The sequence below is a fragment of the Micropterus dolomieu genome, linkage group LG13, assembly GCF_021292245.1.
Source record: "Micropterus dolomieu isolate WLL.071019.BEF.003 ecotype Adirondacks linkage group LG13, ASM2129224v1, whole genome shotgun sequence".
Taxonomy (NCBI): domain Eukaryota; kingdom Metazoa; phylum Chordata; class Actinopteri; order Centrarchiformes; family Centrarchidae; genus Micropterus; species Micropterus dolomieu.
In genome coordinates this window covers 4,379,593-4,402,440 of record NC_060162.1, presented here as the reverse complement: position 1 = coordinate 4,402,440, position 22,848 = coordinate 4,379,593, and the positions used below count along the sequence as shown (strand labels likewise).

General features: G+C 40.5%; 1 protein-coding gene across 4 annotated transcripts in view; it reads right to left on the bottom strand.

Annotated features, from left to right (window-relative positions):
• LOC123981649 (membrane-associated phosphatidylinositol transfer protein 2-like) overlaps window positions 1-22,377 on the bottom strand; it is a 72,092-nt gene extending 49,715 nt beyond the window's left edge. The window contains exons 1-2 of one of the 4 annotated variants that reach the window (XM_046066659.1): window positions 22,024-22,377; window positions 10,527-10,564 (exon numbers count right to left, since the gene is read on the bottom strand). The gene's annotated coding sequence lies outside the window, so the exon portion shown is untranslated. The remainder of the gene's footprint in view (window positions 1-10,526; window positions 10,565-22,023) is intronic. The other 3 variants (XM_046066658.1, XM_046066655.1, XM_046066657.1) reach the window with 3 other exon arrangements.
• Window positions 22,378-22,848: the final 471 nt, after the last annotated feature.

Below are 22,848 nucleotides of genomic sequence, written 5' to 3'. Positions count from 1 at the left end.
ATAGATTTCCACCCGAAGTGGATCCAGACACAATCACAACCTGATACTGACAGAGGCGCGTCGATCCACCAGTCCTGCTTTGAAAACTTTCACTGTTCTGATTGGTTGTAGGTCCGTCCAGCACAGCGCACCTGACTCACAATACGCATTTGCGAATTAGTCATGAACCCCCCCCGAAAAAAGAAAAATCGTCACATTTGAGAAAATGTGAAAACTATGAAATGGATTGTCATGAAATTTGGAACAAACATTCAAGATTTCCAGATAATCAGTCCTGCTGACTTTGGTGATGCCCTGACTTTCCATAAAAATACCTGCAAAAATAATGACTAACCATCAACAACAGTGGTGCTGTGTGATTTAAATGAGAAAATGTTAACATGCTAACACGCCAAACATCAGCATGTTAGCATTATCATTGTGAGCATGTTCATGTTAGCATTGTTTCAAAGCACTGTTAGGCCACTAGTCCAAGTCAGGCTTATTCATCACCTCTGCCTTAAAAATAAACAATATTCAAAATTAAAAGATGTAGATTATGAAAGAAATAAAGTGAAGTGAAAAAAAATAAAGTGAATTTAAAAAACTTAAAATGTTACTTAAGATATTAAAGAAGATTTAGTTTTAACCAATAACAGGGTTTCTCCCAGGAATTTGTAAATAGCCACTCTCATCAAATATGTGGCATTTGTTGAGTGATGTAGTGTTTAGCTCTTTTTTCATTGAAGGTTCATGTTTTATTTCATTAAAGTATTTTGTTTTTTCTGATGTTATCAGAGCTGGTCTTTTTTCAGACCCATGTCTGGTTTAAAGAGGTGGTATTGTGCTTTTTGGCTCTCTCCTTTATTGAGTTATATATATTTTCTGTGCATGTAACAGGTTTGCAAAGTGAAAAAGCCCAAAGTCCAGCCCAAACGAAGTTCCCATCTCCCACAGAAAACTCTGCTCTGAACTGCTTGAAAACAGCTCGTTTGTAGTCCTGGCGTTTCCCTTTGATCCCTGTGACGACACAGGGATGAAAGCTAAATGCGCCTCATATAACGCTCGCCAAGCGGCTACTCCAACACGCCCTCAGAAACACTGGCGGAAAAACAGTGAGCTGCAGCAGACAGCTCTCCTCTCCCTTCCAAACACTTGCTACCCTCCAGGCAGTCAGTGGACATAAAGTTGTTCCTGTGATGTAGAGACAGAGCTCAGTTAAAACTTTATAGGATGAAAGATACTTTTGTTACAGATTAATAACTCACCACTCTGAAACTCTTGCTCCAGTCCATGTTGCCAAGCTGGTCGGCAACATGTGCAGCTGAACCGAAGCTGTTTACCGGCTTCTCGCTGACCCGCCCTTCTCTGCTTCTGATTGGCTAGTAGTCCTTAACTAGGAACTGCGCATGTGCTACTCCCAACCAAGATCATTTAGAGACAAGATGTATCACTCCATAGCTAAAACAAAGCCTTCAACACAGGGTGAAAAGAGGAGCTGCAGCAATGTGCAGTGGGAAAATTTATTTTTAGATAATTAAACCATGTAAACCTGTTCTGGTACAACCCCTAAATAAGATGTTGAACCTGAAAATGAGCATAATACCACCTCTTTAAAAAAAAGCGGGAAACCCTGGATAATAATTATATAAATTAGTAGCACTGAATCTTACTGAAGTATCACCTCTGCTTGTTAAGATGTTCGGGAAGATGAAGATTACATGACTAATGGATATATTTATCTGAAAGTTTTCATGTGATTACAAATTGTAGAAACCACCCTGAACTTAAAAGAAAGAGTTTGACACTGCTAATATAGATATGTACATTTCGTCACTTTATACAAAAGCTTTAATTTTAGAAATGGCTCATTGTGTCCTTTAGCAAAACATCTCAATAGTTCACTGAATCACAGTGAGGCTTTCTACATGAAATATTCTCCATATTCTCTATTCTTTAATTCCCGTGACGCATAAAACAGCTAGAGGTATTAAAACTGCAGTGCCCTGTGTTAACCATGAATGAACAATTGAATCCAAGCTTCTCTCCAGAGGCTGAAATGTACAACCTTATCTGTGCTCTGATACAATTACAGCAGGGAGATGTGGAGAGTGGCATTTCTCACTGAATCCTGTGAAGAATAAGTCCTTGACCGACAGAGGAACCGCTATATATAGACACACAGTAATCCCTATAAAGCAAAATGTGAGACAGAGACAGATGAAAACTGACACATAAACAGATAGCCATGCATGAAGACCGAGCCTTTTGTTTTTTATTTGCCTCGATCAGCCAAAATGAGCTGTGAGTCAGCACATCAGATACAGCAGCATCCATTCACACAGACTGAAGAACAAACTCAAGAGGATGATGGTTTACAGCGAGGATGTTATGTTATGAGGATGTTAGAAGAGTGCATTACTAGAATAACATTCCTTTTGTTTTATGTCACTGTAAAGTAAATATCTTTTGGGTTTGTTTTGGTCGGACAAAACAAGACACTGGGGCCTGTTTACAGTTTAGTTTATTAATAATGGCAATAATCGTTAGTTGCAGCCCTTGGTACTACATGACGTGTCTAGCTCTGGTCAAAGTGATAAATGTTTTAGCAACTTTCAGCTCATTGTTTATTTGTCCCGCCCAAAACATTACTGTTCTGATTCACTTTCACTGTTCTCATAGCGTCGCTTTTTGGCCGCATCAGGCAGCTTTTCAGAGAAAAAGATATAAAAAGCCACTGTCCACTACCTGCTCAGCAGCAAACAGCAGGCAGACAGTTAGAGACTAGCAGGGGAACAAAGTGGGGCATTTAGCAGCTTAAGAGTCAGATATTTCCCTCTGGTGGAGGCCAAAAACAGAGCTAAAAAAGAATATCAGACTTACACTCATCAGGTGGCCAGAAACGTGACTCTAAATGAATCATCATGTTGATTTTTAACTGCTGCACTTGTAAATAAGCAACTGTTTGCTAAGAGCTTACTAATGTGACGCCCCTGGTGCATGCTGGACTTAAAATAAGGCATGCTGGTTAGGAATTGTGTCAGACTTTTGCTGGCGCTGCAAAATGTCACCAGTCACATGACGTTGAAACCTCTGGCGGCCACTTTTTACCAGCTGCACAAAGTTGGAACCACACTATTGACTGATCTCGCGGCATTTTGCAAATTTCAGCTCACAGTAAGTACATGGTAGAATGTGTCTGACTTGATGGCGCAGTCACCTGCAGCTCATGAAGTCAGGGAAAGTCATCTTGAACGTATCTAGTGTTACGTTCACAGCTTGTTTTCAAAATTCAGTTAATGCAGGTTTAAGCAATAAAATGTGACAAATGTCCATAACATGTTTCAGTTCAAATTCCTTATTTTGTCCTGAGTCTCAAAGATATTCAATTCACAATGATACACAACAGAGAAAATCTCCAAATCAGTCACTTTTTGTCTCTTTTTCTATCAAGCGACTAATTGATTAAATCACTAATTGTTTCAGCACTAGAGAAGTTTACGTATTATCCAGCTCTATTAACATTTTTGTCATTCAATATTTTACTGCAAAACTGTCTGTCTGAACACAAAATTAATAAATAGCCCGAGACACAAACATAAAGAACAAAATACAATACAGAAGTTAGTATATAGGCAAGTGCGTCATATTATCCGATGTGTGTGTTTTTGTGTATTCATATTGCACGCCCAGTGGAAACATAAGCCACAATAAGCTTCGCTTCAGTCCTTAATAATAAGCTGAGCACTTACCCCTGAAAGTAGAACATTAAAATATTGAGCTCTAACTTGGCAGGCAGCCACATACTTCAATCACATTTTTGCAGAATAGCAGGAGGTACTTTATCAACATGTGATGTAATGCTTTTCATCTCAACATCCTTCAATATCTGTTTCTGAATATGGCTCCATTCCCTCTCATTACTTTGGGAAGGTCCTCTGTGGAGTTCAAACCTAAACAAAGTTCCCTTGGGCTTTTGGCCAATTTCCCACAGAGCTACCAAACCACAGCATGTAGGAAATTAGCTTTCTGTCTTCCCTGCGTACCTCTATCCACTCTCATCCATTTAACTGAAGAAGTTTGCATTAGGAACAGCATTAGGAATAAAACACAGAGCCAATCAAAAAAGATAATTGGCGTCTTTAGAAATCAACAACTGCGAGCACTGCTGGGTGGCTCAAATTGCCGTGATGGTGAGAAAACCTTTTCACAATCACCAGAACAGGAGATTGTCTTCATGCAGCCGCTGGGAAATATCCAAACAATCCTAACGTTTCCTGGTTAAATTTGAAAACCTCCAAACTGAACTCACAGAATAAAAATCAGTCTCCGCCTCCGCAGAGACATTAAATGTCTCATCTGCACGACTAAGAGGGTGACTGGCTGCCAGCTGCCCTCGATCAAAGTCCTGTGTGACGGCAGACTGAGAAGGCCTACAGCTAAATTGAACAAAATTTGCCACCGAGCCAACCGACTCGCAGGAAAACAGCTCTGGTCCATTAAACACAGCATCTCCTGCCAGCAGCTTGTTCCCTGGGGCCGGCTTTCTGCTCAGCCGATCCCCTGAAAAATGCGCCCCATCCTACCATCCACCCATTCACAATAAACTCAAACACTGTGTGCACCATCTTACCACAGAAGACTGCGACTGTTTCAGCCTGGATGTCGAGAGCTGCGACCACTTATCTCTCTGGTGCCGGCTATTTATGCAACTCTGCCCTTTGCAGCTACCACTGCTCTAAAAAACTATAAATATGATCAGCAGAGATCCAAAAGGTGTTATTACTTATTCTATTAAAACCACAGTGGTGTACAGGGCTACATACAACACTAGTTGAGGAGTCACTTTGGGGCAGCGGAAACAAGCTGTAAACATAAAATGACCTTCTAAGATAACTTGTGGAACGTGTTTGTAAACACTTGCCTTCTTTCAAATGAAACAACATTATCAATCATTTGAAGTCGTGTTTGTGTCACCTGATGAATGCGAGTTTAATATTCACTCTCTTTTAGCTCTGTTTTTGGTCTCCACCACCTCCTGAGGGAAATTAGTGGCTAAATGCTCCACTATGTTCACCAGCTAGTTGCTAACCGTGTCTGCTGTTTGATGTTCGGCAGAAAGTAGATTTGTCAGAGCTTTTTTGTAAAAGACAGCTTATTGCTGCTGCTAGAAACAACAGCGTGAGCGCTGTGAGTAAAGTTATTGGCTGTAAAGCCGAAACAATCATCTGAAAGGTGCTAACACGTAGCCTAGAGGTAGAGTTGAGGAGATCTGCAGAGTCAGGTGATTATTCTCTGTAAATTTGTCATATTGAGTGACATTGTTAATATAAAAATATTGATTATGGATGCTCCTTACATGAGCTTTGTGTTATCATAATATAGCTATATAGACTGAAGACGGGTTTCCCGTTTACAAACAATCGAGGTTAAGTGTGCAGCTGGCATGATAGGGCTGAAACGATTCATTGAGAAATTCAAATAACTCGATTACTAAAATGCATGCTTCATTTAATCCAAATAACTATACGGCGCACTGTTTCGCCCGGAATGATTATTACTGTTATTATCATAAGTGAAGACGACGTGATTTGATGGTGCTCATTGCAAAGTGGAGGAAGCTTTCCTGTCATTACTTGTGTTTGTGCAGTTTAAAGCAACACGACTCCTCTTGTTGATGATGTTTTCTACCATCTCATGCATGAGCATCTCACAATGACATCAGAAGCGTATGTATCAGCCACACTGTAATCTCACACGCAATAGAAAATTTAAGGGCAAGAAGCTCTTTGTTACACATCGCAGTGTGATGCACCCAGATACATCTGATTCGATTCTTCAACGGTTACAGAAGCGACATGGGTCCTGCTGCACTAACAAGATCCCCTGACGGGATTTGTCTCTGCTTTTTATAATCACAACACACGGATTTAAAACACACCACGGCATTCCTCACATCTGAAGACACAACACGTTGGCTTGCCGAATGACTCAGATGACGTCTGCCACTGACACAGGCAGGCCGAAGATGACAAACACACTGAGTATAATTTCTCTGGGTTTAATGAGAAATCCCAAGAGTCAAGTACTGTACTAGGCGCTCTTATTGCATACTTCAATTCTCATTTAAATGAGCAGAACAACATGGCAATGTAGATTTCAACATGGTAGAGTCAGGAGCTGTGGATGAACTGCACATAACAGCAAAATATTTACAGCAACAATTCAACAGGGATGTTGATTCAGATGCTCTTTAATGTCTTTTCTGTATTGTAAGTATTACGTGGGATAGTGATTTTCCACAGCTTCCTCCCATCAGCAGTCACTACTCACAGATGAACAACTCCCTGACCATGCAGCACATCACAAACATGTGTTGCACCCAAGACAAGAACCTTGGCTGCAACATCGTTAAAGCAGTAACGCATGATCCAACACATCAAACATGAATCTATCGCTAGTCCCCACCTAAAACTGCAGCCAGCTGCAGATCCTCAACCTAATGTGTCTTTCCATCCACATCAGTCTGAGCCACAGTCCAACAGGCGGGCATCCATGTTTCATGGCATCATCTAAATTAACTGTATTTTCTTAACTGTGAAAGGAAACAGCTCAGAAACGTTTCAACCTTGCGATTAACGGCAGTATTTTACACGTACAAGTAGGAGAAAGCAGATGTTTACCTCGCAGAAGGAGACACTTAACCACAGCAACTGATCCACTGAGCAGAGGATTAGGTGCCATTGCAGATCCTGGTCCCACAGAGACCAGCAGCCCAGGCATCCTTCCACCCCATCCCTGCACGCCGCTCCTCTCCTCTGCCGTCTGCTGTCAGCCAATCCTCGCCGGCTCACCCCCCCTGATCGGGAAGGAGCTTCTCTTTATAAATCCTCGCTGAGAAATAAGAGAAGGTATCATCTCTCTCTCTCTCTTTCTCCCCACTCCCCCTCCACCTCCCTCCACCCCGAGGAAGCTCTGTTACCATGGATACGCACGAGGCTGGAGCCTGATTGGTGGAGTTTGTTGTGATGCAGCAAGTCGGTGGTGCAGCCCACCAGATTGATTGCCTTTCTCAGTGCACATCGTTCTCCAACGCTGAGCCAGAATTGGTTCTCCCTGCTTGTTCAGTGATTGCACCTCATCAAGTAAGCTTTGGACAGACAATACAGCAATTTGTGTTCAATAAGAGACCTTATAACTCAGTTTAAAGTTTACAGTGTTAAGCCCTTGTGTTTTTAATTTCTAATTATAGTAAATCTCATATTCTTCCTCTCACATGCACACGTGGAAAATTGTTAAAGACTTCCACTGATATAAATCTCTTTTTGATAGAATTGAACGAAGACTAATTACAAACCTTAAAAAGTTTACATATATTATTGTATTCAAAGAGTTGTTCATTTATTATTATTATTATTATTATTAATTTATGCCATATTCAATAATAAGCTTTCTTTCTGTTTGTACACCACGTCTTATTTTTAACCAAGCACCTAGAGAAAGCAATGATAAAAAAGATTATAAAAACCTTTTTTAGCTGATTAACCTATAGACATAACTGTATATAAAATGCAAGAAAACAGCATTAAGGTGATGTTTTCAAATGGCTAACAGATTAAAACCCATGCATTTTTATTTTACAAAGATACATTTGCAAATTTTTTTGTCACTTACTCATTTGGTCTGCAAAATGCCAGATAACAAGTTCAAGGTGCTGCTTTCAAATGTCCTGTTTTGCCCGATCAACAGTCCAAATATATTAATTTTACAGTGATTTTACAAAGACATTTTGTCATTTTAACTTCGCCAAGTGTTGCAGCTCGAACGTCTAGAGGAAGCAACGATCAAGAATTGTTATAAACACCTAATTTAACAGTTTACAGTGTCCAACAATTAGGTGTAAAATCTGGAAAGCTCCTTCGACACAGTGAAAGCATAAAGCACCCAGCTCTCTTAACACATCCACACAAAGCCTCAACGCCTTCATTCAAATGTGATGTATTTTTAAATGTAATACTAGAGATGTACTGTTTGAAAGTGACTTGTAGTGAAGCAGAACATGTGCATGAATCACTCTGTGCTGTCAGCAGCAGATCACCTGCTCTGATGATTACGCATCTATTTGCAGGGTGTCGTGACCATCCTGCCTTTTCCTGCTGTGTATTTTTCTCACCTGCTTTGTCCACAGAATTTGAATGAGCCGGCTGAGTGGCGTGAACACATGTCTCTCCTTTTGACTAACAAATCAGTGAGCACATGCTACTACGACTGCCAATCTGTGCCGCCACTCCAGTACCAACAATCTACCTTTACTGTAGGTACTGCAGTAGCTTTTCAAGACTGGAAACAGGTAGCCTGGCTCTGTTCAACGGTAACAAAATCCACCTACCAGCACCTCTAAAGCTCATTAACATTTTAAATTGTTTAGTTTTTTATGTACAAAAAAACAAAACAAATTATATAAATGACATTTCTCTCTTTTACACGTGGTTATGTGTCTTGGTTGTGACTCGTAACTTCCGGTCTCTGCTGGTTGTCTGGCTTTTCAAGTGGCATAGTTATGAGGAAAAAAAAGTGTTTTGTTGTAAATAATATAAGACAAGAGTCGGTGCAAACATAAGAGACGAGGTGGAGCTTTCACACAGTTAGGCCTATATGAGGAACTGCAACAAAGCCACTTGAAAACATGTGTCACATCTTAGTCATTATAAATATCTGCAGTACTTCTGCAATTTTGTATGCTTTTGGTCTTTAACCAAAAGAAAGTGTCTCATTATGCTGAGCGGTGAAACTAACTTAGATGTGACAGCTGTTAACATCTGCATACAATTAAAAGTTTTTTTCTCCTACATTTGCGTCTTTAATCTGAAATGTACCTCCATGTAAATGTTGTACAATGACCCTTATACGGTGTCGTACATAAGTTAAACATATTAATTTATGAGCTTTAGATGTTCTGCTAGGCAGATTTTGTTACCTTTTCTGGAGACCTGTTGTTTCTGGGTTAAAGATATTTGTTTTTCCAAGAATCAGACGCTCAGCTCTGTGACTGAGAACGTACTGTTAATGCATGGGAGGCACAAACTGGAGCTGTTTCTTTGAATGAGAACTGATGTGCACTGAGTTAGCGCTGCAAGCGGTGGATAAACTCAATGACTCACATGTCTATGCCTTATAAACGTCTCTTTAATTACATCCAGCCAACACGTCTCAGTGGGTTTGAGGTTAAAAATATCCCACCTGCAGCCAGACGTGTTCTATAGGGGGTTGAGTAGCTGCTGCTTCATCTTTAGGGACATTTCAAACGGCTTTTAGCTCTGAGAATAAACCTGAGGAGTACCAGGTACTACAGCAGATCACAAAAGGCAAAATTACCGCAGTCCATCGCTCTCAGCCTCTCGTTTTATCTACGAGCTGCATGGATGTACATCCTCAGAATGAAATGACTTGTTGATGGGTACTCCACCCAGCACCCAGCACACACACACTCTTTATCTGAGCATCTGCAGAACCTCACGCTAACAGAATCAACCCCTGCTCTCTAAACGACCTGCTATGCATGCAGCTCCACAACGTGAACATCTGCCACTATTACGGCTGTTAATTTGTGATCTTGTCAAGCACATCTTTCCTCACCAGACACTCCTGTTACTCATCCTGCAGGCATCAAACAGGGGTTGCAGGCTACAGTTAGGCAGCTCCTGTGATGTTACTGACGGTATTTTGTTGGCACGTCACGCTAGCTGTGGTGGTGTTTGGTTAAAACCCAGATGTCCACAGATGTGTTTCACTTAAGCTGAGTTTTAATTTCATTATTACATCAGGTGGTTCAGTAATGTAACAAAGCAATATCTATCTATATTTAGATAACATTAGCAACCATAAGTTACTGGTCATACCAGACCAAAAATGGTTTTATTGGTGAAACCCATTGTTAAATAAATCAGTTTTCAATTTATGAGATAAATAATATTGTTCCTTCTCTCAAGTTACATTGTTGAATTTTCAGTACAAATTTATGGTCCTTGTACTTTACTTGAGTACTTTAAAATCATCCAATTATCACATATTCCCCTCATGTGTGTGTGTGTTTGTTGATGTTTTTATGTTGATTGTTCTGTGTCATTTGAATATTTAATTTAAAATTATGACTATGTTTTAATTTGAATCCTTATATGTTAATTTTCATGTTTTTGTGTCAGAGTAAAAATGTTATATTCTGAAATAAATCCGTCATCTCACGACCCCTCAGATTTATGTGGTGACCCTTGGGAGGGGCCCGACCCCTAACTGTATATGAAGAAGTTAAACACAGCTGACCATATATAAAGTGGTTAAAACAAACCTCTTTATGATATGGACATACACAGTACGTCTATGTGGCTATACAAACAGATTGTACAAATGCAATCTATATAACTGCAATATTATATAACTGCTCCACTGGTACTTTTATTTAACTAAAATGATGTGAGTACTCCTCCCGGCACTGCTCAGGTGAAAATGTTTGGATTTCGAAACTACAGATATGAGATGTTGACACTGACCTGCAGTCCATCTCCAGCGAATGTTTCCAACCTTCTTCCTGTGAATGAGAGAAGCAGCTGAGATGAGACCGAATGCTAATGTTTTAATGTTTAAACTAAAGGCATGCAGGGTAACACACAGCTCTATGGAAGTGTGGTGTCAAAAATATCCCACTCGTGTTGCATAAATGACCAAATATGGAGCAGAAGTCATGTTTCAAAACTATTTCCTTCCTCATTCCAGGTTCAGAAATGCTAAACATGCAACAGAGGGTGATAAAATAGAGTAAAATACATATTAGGAAAACTATACCTTATTCAAAAAGGTGATTTCTGTGTATGATTTTATCTGGAAGTCTCTTTCCCTTGATGGATTGCAAACATGTTCACCCACAGCTAACGTGATCATCTGCCACTGTCAAAACATCACTACATGAAAAGAGGCGTGGGCAGCAAATGAGAGCGGCCCTGACGTGATGGCTGGGTGATGAGAGAGGACAGGCTATTTTTAGCTCAGGGCGGCAGTGGAGGTGAAGGGGAAACGGGGGGTTTAGTTGTGATGCTTCTCAAATTGCTCTGCTTTACTGCATTTTGGTAAATGCCTGTGATGCATCACTGAGAAAGGAGGGGAACTCGTTCAGCAGGGTCTTCGGTTGCTTTGTGCATCTATATAGGTGTTCGTGGCACCTTTCTAAATGCACAAACGACTATTTGATGAACTAGAAAACTGAAATGCACTCATTTGTTTTGCTAATTTCAGATTTTTAACGGATTCACTGATTTATTCGCCACCAGCAAAATAATATAATATTTTACATGTCAATCTTCGATTTACAAAGTTCCTGGACTTACGGCAGCAGCTGTAAATACAACAGTATATATTATCACCGTGCACATACAGTACAATCTTTGTTTAATCAGATAAATAGTCTCATTGAGATCTAGATCTCTTTTGAGACCTGAATACAGCAGATAGGAATAAACACAAACATAGTCATTCATAACAAACAGCATCGGAGAAAGTCAATAAATAGATTTGAAGTTAAAAGTTTAAAATCAGCCAGTGGGATGAGACATTCAAGTTTCACATGAACCCTCTGTAATTTATTTCATGTATAAGGTGCAAAGAGTAGGAAGGCAGTCTCCCCAGGTTCAGTATTTACCAGAGGGGCCTGAGATCAGATCTGGTGAGCTGTGGTTTTACATTCTGAAAGAGGAAGAGATTTACTGAGGCAGCCTCTTCGGGAGACGTTTACAAAGAAAAATGATAGAATGGAGTTCCCTTATTGTTGCTAGTAAGGACCGGCCTACTTTTTCATGTAGTACACAGTAATGACTTCGATATTCATCTTCTGTTGTGAAACACAAAGCACAATGATGAAACTAGATCAGCGAGCAGCAAGAGAATAAAACATATCCCCATAGCCAAGCCACGCTGACATGATGGTCCAATCATTTTCATGTGATCCTTTAAAATCTTGCTTTATTCTGATCTATAAAAAAACTTTTTCTGTACCAGAGTAAAAATGAGACGGCTGTTAAACCAAATTCCAAGTTATTTATAAGATTTGGATAATTTCAATTTCAGTACCATTAAATGTGAGGATAAAAGTCAGCTGTGAACAGGCATTATGGATTATTGAGAATAAAACACTTTAGGGCTGACTCCTAATAGTCGAAGATTCAATGCTTCGATGGGCGGAGCCTGATTCGACTGTTAATCTCACAGTCGAAGCTTTGCAGCGAAACGAGGATCATGCTATTTTGGCGATAGTGGTAATAATGTCTGATTTTACATAGAACTACCAGTTTTCTCTCAACGAGACAGCCTATTACAATACACATTTAAATGTTTAATGCTGTAAATGAACATGTAAAAAGAAAAAAAAAACTTCCAATAAATGTTTTTAAAGTACGTGAATAAATCTCTAACCCTGGATCGTCAGTGCGCATGTGTAGGCGTAGTGTGTAGTGGCAGGAGAGATGGAGCCCCAACTGGTGTTGTGCCCAGTTGTTTGCACCTCACGGGACTTTCGGATAATATATCACCGTTGATGAACCACACAAAGAATATTTTATGGTACAGCCGCTACTTGACATAAACCTGCAAGGAACCGCAACGTGCATGCAGTTGTCGGCAGCACGGCGAAAACTCTTCACAAGACCGCTGAATTCGACTATCAGTTGACTATAGGCAGGACTTGACGATTCTGATTCGACTTGTAAATCCTTAGTCTGGAACAGCCCTAAAACACAATTTGTTTTGTCGGCATTCAGTAGAAGCTTGAGATTCTGCAGGAATGTCTGGAGAACGTTAAAACTTGTTGTTGAAGAGCAGCCACATACGTAAAAGATTGTGTCATCCACATATAAATGTTTGATTCTGTTTATGAAAATTGAAAAATTACTGCTGCTGCTAAAAACAAAAGCAGTTGAGAGTTCTGTTGATGAAGAATCCTGAAATTAATTTTTTTTACGGGGAAAGGCCGTAACTCAATTCAATTCAAACTTTATTTATCCCCTTACGGCAATTCAGTTTTTGTCTGCCAGTCGCATCAAATAAGACAAAAACAACACCTACAATCAATCAAGCATCCAGAAACCCTGTCAGTGACATCATACAAGCATTTGGACACCAGAGCAAAGCAGCGAATACACAGGTCGCAATACATGGACCAAGCAGGGACCATAAATCAAGTAAATCAAGTAATACATAAATAAATAAATAGATAATAAATACTAATTAAATAAATAAATACCAGGGAGGCCTTCTATAAACGTTTGATGGTGTATGCTGGCTGTGTCCATGATGCCAGTTAGCACAGCATTTGTTCAAGTGTCCGGTGGGATGAGCTCAATGGCGCTCTGGATAGAGGCATAAATGCACATGCGTAGTAAAAGTATAACCTGTTAAACCTTATTTTGGGGCAAAGTCATCGAACGTTTTCAGCAGTTGTTTCATCAGATTTTACTGCTGATTTTATACATTAAATTTTTATGTCCAGTGAAAGTGCAGTTATGGCTCTCTCCCCATTGGTTCAGATAGGGGCCTGATCTTGTTAGTCCAAAATAACCAAGGTGGTACCAAGATGGCTGCAGAGTGGCAGGACTTGCCTGTATATAAGGACTTTGCTCTAAAGCTCTTACTACGAGTGACCCTTTTCATATTAGATGTAGTAATTTGCATATTAATATATATTTATATTACTATATATATTAATATAAATGCATATTAATTTAGTCTTTTTCCATCTCCAAGGGTGTTATCAACGGACCAAAATTGCACTGGATGCAATTAGACAGACCAACAACCAATCGGAGCAACAAAACGTGTGACATATGCAAGTTGGCCCGGTGTTTGGTCGTTTTCATGGAGGAAAAATATTTGTCACAAACATGGACACAAAATTACAGCTAGACAGTAAACTATAATGTGTTTCATTTTAGAAAAATGTGTGCCTAGTTTCACAGTTTGATCTGGATTTCAGCGGCCTGGTGCGCTGCGCTGAACCGACAGGCCCGAACAGATCAACTCTGTATGGAAATCTGTCTTAATGCGACCCAATTGTTTATTAATCTGACTGTTAAAATTTCTTTCACTAAACATAAATAAGGTTGTGCCCGTAAAGATGAAACAATTTCTTATGGAGCCTTTAAGATTTGGGGGAAAAAGAATACAGTTATACAGCAACAGATTAAATGTCCAGTTCCTTGCTAACTGTTCCCGGCTGTAGCTTCATATTTAATCCTGTATTAGAGTGGTATCGATCTTCTCATCTCAGCGTAGGCGTATTTCCCCAAACTGTTCCTCAAAATAACCACCATGAGTTGTTCGGAGAGAAGAAAGCAGCTACTGGCTCCTCATCAAACCACAAACAGACTCTTTGAACAACTCACATTTCTCTTATCAACACGTCACATCAATTCCATTTTCAACCTTATCTTCACGTTGTCATGAACGGAGGCTCACGGAGGAACAGCAGGGAAGTGGTGGAGGGAAAGAAATGAGACGGCTGGAAGACAAGGAAATGCAGATATGATGGCTCGTGGTTTAAAACAGACTACAGGCTACAGGAACAAGAGGGTGAACAGGTGGATAGAAGAGTGGGGGAGTTTCTGTTAATGAGATATGGACAAGGAAAGACAGCAGAGGAAGACACTGTTGTTATTCACTTCTCGGGCCAATACCATTACTGTTTGGCCCGGCTCCAGCGCCTCCGAGGCTGGCTAACATTCAGCAGTGTAACATGGACTGCAGTGACAACCGGCCCCTTTCACCCACTTTCATTTGTCACGCAGATTAAGCAACCATTAACAACTACAGATCCATCTCTTGATTACTAACATTCATAACGTCCGACTATAAATGAGAAGAGTTACTGCCGAGCGGAGATGTATCACCCACGCCACCACTGTGGTCCAGACTGAAGTATCACAACAAAAACTGGATGGATTACTATGACATTTTACAGAAACCTATGTCCCCCAGAAGATGAATCCTTATGACTCCTCTCTAGCACCATCAGCGGGGTTGATAATTGTGGCTTTTAGTAAAACAACTACTGGATGAGCTGCCCTGTCAGGATGACCTATACTAACTTTGGTGATCTCTAAACTTTTCATGTAGCACCCTCATCAGATCAAATTTAATTTTTCCAACAGAGAGACCAATAATGGTTTCACATACAATGTGAATTTAACTTTGACCGCTGGACTAGTGTCACAAGTGTTCACACACAACGTGACAACACAAATGAACACAACCCGCCTTTACTACAGCTGTATGAACCCAAAATAAACATTTTCCTCTGATTTAGTTCCCATAAACAGATCAAACTGATGCCGAAATTACCACATTACAGATTTATTAAACATATAATATATATATACTGTCAGGTCTGTCAACAAGATGACAAGCAAACAACTTTTCAAATACTTGTTTTCCTTGTTTTTCTGAGCTGGAATCAACGTAACAGATACATATTAAACATATAAGTCTGTCCCTTCCACTTTCACTCCATGGCACCTTTTACCCTGATCTACACACACGATGTTTGTTAATTTAAAATATAATTTTGCCCGTCAAGAAAGTCGCTCTTTGTCGTGAAACAGTGAGATTTAGAAACAACAGTGAGAAACAAGTAAAATTTAGTTTTGTGTGAAACCGCTCACACTGCATGTCACCAACGTGTTAGCGTTGTAATGCTAAGCTAACGTTAATTGCTTGCTTGCTACTAGCTACTTAGCTATGTTCCACGCACAGATGTATCTCACCTGATGTGTTTAATCCAGCGACTCCCGGTTCTTTCATCACATCATCTATACATGGAAGGTCTTTGACGTTCAGTAACGTTAGCTTCAGTAATGTTAGCTTCAGTCATTTAGAGAAAAAGTTAAGTCACATTAGCGACTTTTAGGTTTGTTGTCTTTCTAATTATGTATTTTTACAGTCTTATACTTCAACAGTTTTACAACTATGACTTTCTTGACTTGCAAACTTATCTTTTAAATTGACAAATATCATATGTGTATAATTCAAACTGGATCAATAATTTGTTGTCTTTCGCCGTTGACTACCATACATATTTCCGAAAAAAGGTCCCATGGTGGTCCACCGTAAGGGGAAGTATTTGATCTCTATATCTGCAAAACTAGTAACATCTCCATCAGCCTCAGCTGTTCGTTGTGTTTAGTGCTAATGAGCAGATGTTATCATGCTAACAGCTAAACTAATATGGTGAACATAGTAAACATTGTACCTGTTAAGCATGTTAGCATTTAGCTCAAAGCTCCACTTTGCTAAGTGCAGCCTCACAGAGCCGCTAGTGTGGCAATCAAGCAGTCTTATCTTTGAGGAAACAGATGCACACAGATAACTTTTAACTAACGGAGTGACACAGTAAGTATCAAGTAAGCAGGTCACTCTGCCTCTTCCATACAACATAATATGCGTGCACATCTGAATATTTGATGAGGACACCACGCTTTGCTGGACCTATACAAAGCTGGAGAGTTGTTAATTAGAGTAAGTGCTCAAACTGCACTTTGTAAACGGTCGCCCATGACCCCCACGGAACAACTGGGGACGTCGTGTAGGTATGGATCTAAATTTAAAGCGTTTTTGCAAGGGCGCCATCTGACTGCCCGCTGTAAACTCTGATAATGTGAGTCTATAAAGAGCTTGTTCTACATGCATCAGTGCTTGAAGAAGCATTCAAAGCCTTTGCTTGAGTAAAAATAGCAATACCACTCTATAACAATATATAAATACAAGTAAGTACAGAAGTACAGTACAGTTTTATTGTAACTGAGTCTTAAGAACCTATTTTTCTAAAAACAACTTCACACAACTGTTCAACCATAATTTATATAAATAGGGTGAACAAAATAATAGAAACACCTGTCAGTATAAAGCAATACAATTCTGGACTGCATTAATTTAAGTTAGGTGTACCTAATAAACTGGCAACAGTGCATATTATTTTATGTCATTAAAGAGGTCATATTATGTTCCTTTTCAGGTTCATAATTTTATTTCGGGGTTGTACCAGAACAGGTTTAATTTTCAAAAAACACCATATTTTTGTCTTAGTGCACATTGCTGCAGCTCCTCTTTTCACCCCGTGTGTCTGTTTTAGCCACCGCGTGAAGCATCTCACTTCTATTTGTTCTTTGTTGAGAGCTGCACATGCGCATTACCTCGGTAAGAACTACTAGCCAATCAGAAGCAGCAGAGTAGGGCGAGTCCTGACAAGCAAGGGAGTTTGATCCAAAACAAAGCAGCCCCTTTAAAGACTTTACATCAGGTCTAGCATTACAAACACATTCTCATTCCTGACTCGTCACATATTGACGCTTGGTCAAGGCCCTTTGGCGTCACATTTCAACGCCCTGGGTAATCCTTTAGCATCATTTTTTGATGTTTAAGGCTCCCCGGTCAAGCTAGCAACGCTTAGGAAAAACAAATATGCAACGTAAAAGTGAGCAATATTACATAAGCAACGTCCGGTCAGACTTTCGAAATAAAACCGCTAGCGTTTTGAAACATCGCTATTTTGAAACAGCGCTATTTTGAAACAGCACATTATTAAAGTTGTGGAATGTTGCAATTAGGTTTAGGCAACAAAACTACTTGGTTAAGGTTAGAAAAAGATCATGGTTTGGGTTAAAATTAAGTATGTCCGTTAACACGTAAGTAAATTTATGTCACTTGTGTAACTTAATTAAAAATATTTAATGTTGACTTTTTGTTTCACACAGGACACGAACCCCAGTGTCCTGGTTCAAAGTTGTGGTTCTGGCCCTCCATCCACCCCATCCACCTCATCCACCTCTTTACTCAGTCTTTTCTGTTAAATATCATATACCTACCTTTACTGACGCTACAGGGCTTCCTCCAATGCGTTGAACTATGACGCTATAGGGATCCCCAGTGTGTTACAAACTGATGCCGATGGGTCTTGACCATATGTGACGAGTTGGCATTCCAGCTTTAGCTGGGTTAGCTACAACCTACAACTCCGCACTTCGACACTTGGTAAAATTACATTGCCTCGTTTATTTTAAATATAATCCACAAGTAATAAAGCATTCTTACAGGCTTTGGGCGCGAGCATTATGACGTGTGTTACAAATTGATGCAGATAGGTTACGTAAGTAAAAGCTGGACTACAATCAAGCTGTTTTCTGGCACTTCAGGAGCAGAGTTTTCTGTGGGAGATGGGAACTCCTGTTAGGGTGGACTAAAAACACAATAAAGCAAAGGGAAAAAGCCAAAAAGCATAATCTGACCTTTTCAAACTGGTTTTACTTTTTCCTCTAAACTTATCTTACTGTCTCTTATGTCCTTTGTTTTATATGTGCTTTACAAATAAAGTTATTATTATACTTTGCACCACTCGTATGCATGCTACAGTATTCCACATGAGAGACACAGTGCATATGTTCATGCATGTGAAGCAGCGTGTGGAGGAGAAAGCATCAGACGGGGAGCTGGTCCATCTATTTGTGGCGCAGTGTTTCTCCCTGACAGGCCGAGGCAGTGGGATAAGAGTGACAGCAGAGGCAGACGGTCAGGACTAAATACAAGTGTCGTTCATTCACATCCAGCCTAACACCACAGAGCGTCTCCAGCCTCCCACCACACGGCCCTGACTGTGAAGCCATGATCAGTGGGCTGGAATCCCTCTGTTTACCCTGCTAAAAATAGATTCCACACACTGAGATGACGTGGCATCTCGTGACAAGATCCAGCCCCTCCTCAGCTCCCCTCCACCCACCTCCTCCCAGACTGTAGCGCCGGGCGAGTCATGCCTTTATTGGTATGCAGCCCTCAGCCTCTCAGCCTGGCTGCATGCCACGTCTCTTCAAATCCTGTCTGTCATGTCTTTGGAGAGGAAGGGGGGTGGGCGGTGGAATTAGATATGTTCATGTGAGGAGAAAAGATGAACCGAAAACATGAATTTCAAGGGGAAGGATGGATGGATAGACAAGACTTTAGAGGGAAGGGTGGGGGTGGAGCGGAGGCTAGTGGGAAGGAGCAAGTGAAGGAGGGGGCGGCGGCAATCAATACCATGACTCATTCTTTCTGCGATGGCCACTTCCTAACAGCATTCATTAAAGCAAACCTAATCATTTTGGCCCGATAATCAGATCCTGTGAGGCTCAATCTTCTTTCCCTCCCAACCACACATGTTAAAATCATGCACACTGAAGCTGAAATGGTAGGAAACAGGACCGGTACGTTATCCGATGGATCTGATGGTTGTGGTTGATAGCAAAAACTGCGTGATACATCTTCAATGAGCTGCTGAAATCCTTTGATAACAGAAAGCAGCGTGGTTATGTGGATGGGCATGCTTTGGTCCAAACTAAAATATCTCAACAACTATTGGTTAGATTGCCATGAAACTTTGTGCAGAGATTCACGGTACCCAGATGATGAATCCTAACGGCGTTGGAGATAACCTGACTTTTCCTCTAGCGCTGCCATGAGGTGAATGTGTGATTTTGAGTGAAATATCTCAACAACTATTGGATGAATTGCTTTAAAATTTGATTTCACATTTTGAAGAGGTGGTATTATGCTCATTTTCAGGTTCAATATCTTATTTAGGGGTTGTACCAGAACAGGTTTACATGGTTTAATTTTCAAAAAACACCATATTTTTTTTCATACTGCACATTGCTGCAGCTCCTCTTTTCACCCTGTGTTGAAGGCTTCGTTTTAGCTCCGGAGTGATACATCTTGTTTCTAAATGATCTTCGTTAGGAGTTGCACATGTGCAGTTACTAGTTAAGGACTACTAGCCAATCAGAAGCAGAGAAGGGCGGGTCAGCGAGAAGCCGGTAAACAGCTTTGGTTCAGCTGCACATGTTGCCGACCAGCTTGGCAACATGGACTGGAGCAAGAGTTTCAGAGTGGTGAGTTATTAATCTGTAACAAAAGTATTTATTATTTATTTAGAGATCTGTCTCTACATCACAGTAACAACTTTATGTCCACTGACTGCCTGGAGGGTCGCTAGTGTTTGGAAGGGAGAGGAGAGCTGTGTGCTGCAGCTCACTGTTTTTCTGCCAGTGTTTTTGAGGGCGTGTCAGAGTAGCCGCTTGGCGAGATGGTTTGGTCAACCACAACGCAACTGTCGGATGGACTGTCGTGAAATTTTATACAGACATTCATGTCCCTCTCAGGGTGAATACTAATAACTTTGGTGATCCTCCAGCTTTTCCTCTAGTGCCACCATCAGGGCAAAATGTTAATATGTCCAATACTTTGGTTTATGACCAAATACCTGCAAAAGTAATGACTAGAGGGCAGGTGGATAAACTCTTTCCAGGTTTAAAGTGTCCTTCCTAGAAAGTTTGGCTCCACTGCAGCATCCATCTGAGTAATTTAAAGGCTATGTAAGACTCACACGCACAACAGCCGCTCTTTAGTGCTTTCACCTTCAGTGTCTAAGAATAGCTCCCGGCTCTGTAGACGCCTGCATTGTTTGCAGGATGTACAGAACATTTGGAACAAGGACAGGTGGAGTTTCACACAGTATATAAGTGAGTAGGAAAGTAAAGATAAATCATATTGGGCTTTACAGAAAGAGGATAAGAAAAGGGACACACAACCAATCATAAATATGTTATGATTTCAGGAAAATATAATATAAAAAATATCTAATAATGGAAGTTGATGGGTTTTTTTTTTAACCAAACAAGTAATATGAACGATTTCCAGACTAGATTACTTGTTTTTTTAATCAATAAATTCATAAATGAAAATAATCGTGAGTTCGTGCTCAACTCTACTAATTAAAGGCATGTGCAGTGTTCGGTCTAGTTTATTATCACCGTTTGAAGTTACATCATTAATACAACCCCATCAAGTAAACCAATCATTTGGTGATTTTCAGGTCAAAAGACATTTAGGTTAAAACAGGCTAAATTTTTCTGGATGCCAGGATTAAAGATCTCAGCGTGAAGCAGGTCCTAACTGCACATTTAACAAAACTGGATTACCGACCGGGCAAAGTGGGGTAATTGCCCTCAGGCCTGAAAACTTAAGGTTTTTAGCCACGGTCTTTCCACAGTTTTGATCCAGACTGAAATATTTCAACAACTATCAGATGGATTGGCATTAAATGTTGTAGAGCCAGAGGATGAATCCTAATCCTAACTTCAGTAATCCTTTAACTTTCCCTCAGCCAGGCTAGCGGCTCTGTGAAGCTGTAATCACGCAGGCACAGTGGTGCTTTAACCTCACATGCTTACAATAACAGTGTTAATATGTTAATGTGTGTCCTAATTTCATCCAATAGTTTTCAAGATTATTTTGTGCTCACATAGCACATTCTCCTAAATAACATTGCCTTTAATCAAACTAGCCTTCACAGAGTGAATGTGTAAATGTATAGTCTGCTGCATGCACTGATGGGAACTTGTGGTGTACAGGTTACACAATCACAGAGGGCCGGAGGGGGGGGGGTCATTAGGAGCCCATAAATTTTTGTCCCGGGGCTCACTAACAGGTTAGTCCAGCCATGCACACTGAAATATCACCATTTAATGCCCATGCATACTGTGCATTGCGCAGTACATTTGGGTGTGTTATATGCAGATATTCAATAGTTTGTAGACCCAAAACCTGTCTGTTTTTTAAATATTGAGAAAAGGTACATGGTATTCTGTTGGGTTTATCCAACCTGTAATCAGACTCAATATCTGCACAACACACAAACATACAGACAATAATATTCTGTTCAAACAATCGCGCTGCAGACCAGAATCTGAAGATTCAGAAGCTACAATGATGGATGCCACCTGACTACTGCAGCCCATTCAAACATTGCGATTAATAGGCTAATGGTGGAACTAATTAACATCTGCATTTTGTAAATTGAATTAATGATGCACCTGAGAGTATTTGCATCGTGCCTAATAAATGATGTATGTGAGAGTTACTTAGTGGCACCGTGTTAACATGTCTTGTCGTCAACAACAGCAGATTTTCCTCCGTCGGACTCACCTGCAGCTCGGAGTTTATCTGCAGTCCGGTCATTCAGCTGGATTTCCACATTGCACAAAGCCCGTGCGCAACATCGCTGTCAGTTAAAGGTGTGTTTCCCCAAACAGGAGCGCAGTGAAGCCAAACCTGGTGATGGTGTTAATATTCTGCGGCGGAGAGGGGAGCGCTGTGCGTCCTGTTGTTCCCCACACGGAGCGTTCATTCCCCGGTGTGCCCGCCTGTCTGTGACCCGCTGCGGTTGACGGAAGTCACTGCTGCACCTCAGTCATCCAAAAACACGGCTGTCCTGTCCGGTGTTGGAGCTTCAGCGTGTTGCAGGTGGCTTAAGATATATCCAGGTTAACAGTTACATCAGAGGGCAGGACACCCCTCTGTCGGACAACAAAGGAGAAAGGCGCCCCCCAGCGAGGAACAGCCGCCTTCAGACCTTACAAACCTGAGTGCAGTGTAGAAATGCTCTGTTACAAGTCCTGCATTTAGAATTAAAAGTGCATCAAAATATACTTAAAGTACCAAAAATAAAGGTTCTTATTTTGCATAAAGGCCCATTTCAGAATAATAATATCATGTCGCTGAATTATAATCATTGATTCACTGTGACTGTTCATCACTTTAATGTTGCAGCTGGTTATTGTGAAGTTAATTTTAGTTATATCATATATGACTGGGTAGCTTGTGAGTCCCCCACCCCCACCCCTCAATAACGTTTATCTTATCTTAATCTGTAATAATGCATCATAATGTATTTGTTGGTTATATTTTGTATTAATAATCTAAATCCACAAAGTAACCAGCAACTAATGTTCTCACATACCTGTAGTGGAG